Source organism: Triticum urartu, chromosome 7A (genome assembly GCF_056163025.1).
Source record: "Triticum urartu cultivar PI428250 chromosome 7A, HENAU_Tu73, whole genome shotgun sequence".
Lineage (NCBI taxonomy): Eukaryota > Viridiplantae > Streptophyta > Magnoliopsida > Poales > Poaceae > Triticum > Triticum urartu.
The window spans coordinates 276,336,851-276,340,640 of record NC_141879.1 but is presented as its reverse complement, the minus strand read 5'-3'; the positions used below and the strand labels follow the sequence as shown (position 1 = coordinate 276,340,640).

The 3,790-nt window shown below is 42.8% G+C and overlaps 1 long non-coding RNA gene across 4 annotated transcripts; it reads left to right on the top strand.

Annotated features, from left to right (window-relative positions):
- The first annotated feature begins 250 nt into the window (after window positions 1–250).
- On the top strand, window positions 251–3,562 carry LOC125509455 (uncharacterized). Of its 4 annotated transcripts, none has more exons than XR_015611490.1 (4): window positions 251–575; window positions 660–986; window positions 1,967–2,923; window positions 3,228–3,562. It is a non-coding gene; the product is annotated as an uncharacterized LOC125509455 (long non-coding RNA). The 4 variants fall into 4 exon arrangements; XR_007284110.2 differs by having other exon boundaries at window positions 256–575; window positions 660–771; window positions 871–986; window positions 1,967–3,562; XR_015611489.1 differs by having other exon boundaries at window positions 253–575; window positions 1,967–3,562.
- The last annotated feature ends 228 nt before the right edge of the window (window positions 3,563–3,790 follow it).

The window sequence follows — 3,790 nt, the reverse complement described above, 5'->3', positions numbered from 1 at the left end:
AAGTGTAGTGTTGTTCTGCAGTCAATACGGCTGCCTTTTTTTCCTTTGATCTTCGGATCGTCCTCGTTGTTCTTCCGTTGCTTTCTATTAAATCTAATTGAAGTCAGCAATGCTGGATCTTTCAAAAAGAAAAACAATGTAGGTTCACTAGCACCTATGCAACAGAGAAAGGAATCGGGCAATACACGTGGCGGGATGAGCGATATTTTTTCCACCAACAAAGAAAGAGCGCCCAAAGCTAAAAAGAAAAGAGCACCCGGGCCTGAAAAGTTTTGGATGAGCGTGGCGGGATCAGCGAAAATTCCAGCCACCATATTAATCTACCTCTAAAATCCCTAATTTTATCTCCCTCAAACCCACGAACGCCATGCCGGTTCTCTCCCGCAGCTGCACCTGTACTAGCACCGCCGCTCCGATCTGATCTGACCCGCCACTGCTCGCACTTTACGGCCCCGTCTTCCCGCCGGATCTAGCCTCTGAGGTGCTTTTCCTCCCCTGCGGAGTACCGACTGCCCCCTCCCCGTTGTTTTCTCGCCGCTCTCTACCCGCCGCCGCCGAGGACGAAGAGGGGCACGGTAGGGAAACCGGTCGCCACCTTTCCCCTCACTGCCATCGTCGTTTCCACTCACCTCCCTTCGTTTTCCTGGATCATGCTGCAGCGACAAGGTCAATGGCGGTGGCCACCTCCAGATTTGGCCTCCCTCCGGCCGCATCGCCTCCTCAATGGTCCCCGGCGAGCACCCCCGCTCGTTGCACGTCCGTTCGCCTCAGGTATCTCCCGTATCTGATTCCTCGTCCACACCTAGCTTCCTCAGATTTATGCTACCTTTATGGATCTCATTAATTGCCAACTCAATTACTACAAACAAGCATCCCCTGCGACCCAGCTGTTGTCTTCTACTCATGTGTCAACCTATTAGTACCGATTCCAAGCAAGCTTGCTGTTCAACTTCAGAGTGCGGCCGTTCTGGACAAGGTGGTTACTGGTCAGTACTATCTCACCGCTGGTAGTTGTCTCGTGATGTGTGTCAGAAAATCTTTTTAATTCACACATCGTTAGCAATACAACTGTGTACAAAGATATAAGACGGAATTGGGGCCTCCCACGCACATGAACATGGCATGCGCGGGCCATGCCGTGTCGCGGTGTTGCTCGTTTCATTAGCCATGGGAGGGATTTTTACCATACTGACGGTTGGGTATGAACGATGGTGCGTGTTAGAGAGAGATGGTACTAATAAAAATTAGCTCCAGCCGCCAAAGCGAATATACTATAGTAATATAGTATAGGACGCGGCAGTAGTTTTTGGTTTTTTGATAGTTGTTGGTGCGATTGCAGTTAGCACAAACACATCAATTAAGCACATCAATTGCGAATGTACAATTAACCATTGCTGGTGCGATTGCAATTAGGACAAATACAAAATATCCATTTAGTTTTTTATTGCCCGTCCAAAATTACCAGCAAACTAACTTCCAATCAAATTTGTAGTTATTTCTAACATGGCAACTTGCTAATTAGTGTCAGTTTTGTTTAGCATTTACCGTTGGATCGTTTATATGCACCATACATGGTAGATGAGGCACATACTTAGTTAGATCAGTACAGAATGGTTTAATTTGAAAGCTTTTGCCAGCTCAGAGCGGTGGTAGGAGTGGAGCTTTGGGCATAAATGTCAGCTTTTGGTTGCAAAAGTCCCCTTGTGGGCTCGGCCCTGCGTCGTGTGCGCACCTGGTGGTCGCAAGTCTCTCTGTCCTACCTGCTAAATACTACTGATATGCGGGTTATACGGTGTGGACAAATGTTTTTGCCGTTTCAATAAGGAGAGTGTTGTTGTCTCTAACGCGAATCTTGGTGACGGCCCGTTCGTGATAGCAAGGACTAGCTGCCAACGTGTGCAGCGTGACATTTCTCTTCAACTTCAACCATGTTATGTTATCTAATCTTCTGTGTTATCCTTTGCAGGGTATAGGAGGTGGGAGATCCATAAATCATAATGCCATTTCGATCTAAGATCCTCTAAATTTGGCTGAAGAAACCACTCAGGTTATTTTCCGAATTACTGTCCAAGCAGCCCCCCTCCAGTGGGATGGCTAAATTTGTAGGTGCACCACCTGTTATCCTTAAATACCCACCAATTATGTTCAGACCAGGTTCTAGTAAGTATGCTCCACGTTTCTGTTGTAGTCCCCAGCTAGTCTGTCTCATTGATTATATGTGTCAAATTGTATCTAGCTACAAGGCACAAGTATATTTGATTTATTTCTCTTATGGTAGATGTAATGTGCAAATAGGTACTAATCTCCCAACTATGCTAGTAGTACTAACCATGAGGGAATCCCCACCTAGTCTGATTGATCCCTAAATGTATTCCAGTCCAGTTTAGAATAGTTTTAAGTAGTAGCTTTGTATCATCATTCAGAGCTGACGGGTTAGAAAACTACCTAGTTTGCTATAGTAATAACACTGCATTATACATGACAAACACACCATTGATACAAGTGCAGGTTAATGGAGCATGGGCTATTATCTCCATAGACAACAAAGAAATCTTATGATAAGATAACATAATAAATCATGGAATGTGGAGCATAGTGCAAAAGCACAGTGAAGATGCCGATGATGACTTCATCATAAAATCCAATCACCAATGATCTCAGATATCTAACTGAGCTTTAATTTCAGCCCACTTGCAACAACAGTGAATCTGTTGTCCTGACTATATATGTGTGCTAGAGTTCAGACAAAAAAATAGACAATACCTCTTACGATGACAATACTCTTTCCATATACAACTTGATAAATCTCTTGGTTGGTCTTTAGGGGCCTAAGTTATGATTATTGAGGCAGAGTGATGCTTCCTTTCAAAGAAAATGGATCGTTCACAAATTGGGATCCTATTTGACAAGCAGATCTTTGATGGTAATGATCTTGGTGGTTTGTGTTAGAAGGATAATGGCTTCTTTTGTTTTGGTTTGATATCTCGAGCCACTAAATTTATTTGTCATTTCATTTGGATATGGTTCTCTTATCAGTATAGGTAAAATGTCATGATGGATATTACGAAAAGTAGGGTATTGTAAAATGTTGAATTTTAGGTAATATTTACATAGCTACAGTCAGGAGAACAGGGTTAGTACTAAACTGTGGAATTTTGTTGCAATGATAGATGTTTTTTTGTAACTCATGCTTACCGATCTGTTTATGTCTTTGTTGCAAATTCTAGCCTTATTCTTGTGATGGCATGATATGCAAGTCATCTTCCAAAAAGTTGGGATGGACAAATAAGGACCAGAGCAACTCTAGCCACCTACAATAAGTCGGGAGAAAAAGCCTTCGACAAATGTGCCTTTGATGAAGAGGAGAGCTGTACAATTATGTTTGGATCAAGACCACTCATTTGTTAATCTGTTTCTTAGTGTGTATTGAAGCTACATGTTGTAGCAGGTGGTGATGTAGCTTGTGTTATTTTAGCTTATGGGGAATGTGAACTATGAATCGTGATTGGGAACTTTGGCGTCGATGTTATATAGACTAATTAATTGTGATGTGATGTGAAAATACCTTGTGTTGGACAGTTGAATTGGTCAATTAAAAAATTAGCCTCCATTGAATCGGGCCAACTAATAACTGTACAGGAAAATAATTCCAAACAGCAAAAGTGGTCATGGCCTCATAGAAATTTGGGCTGGATCAATCAATATTGGGCAGCCTCATAGAAATTTGGGCTTGATCAACCTATATTGGGCTGTTGGATGGTAATATGGGCTGGATCAACCAATATTGGGC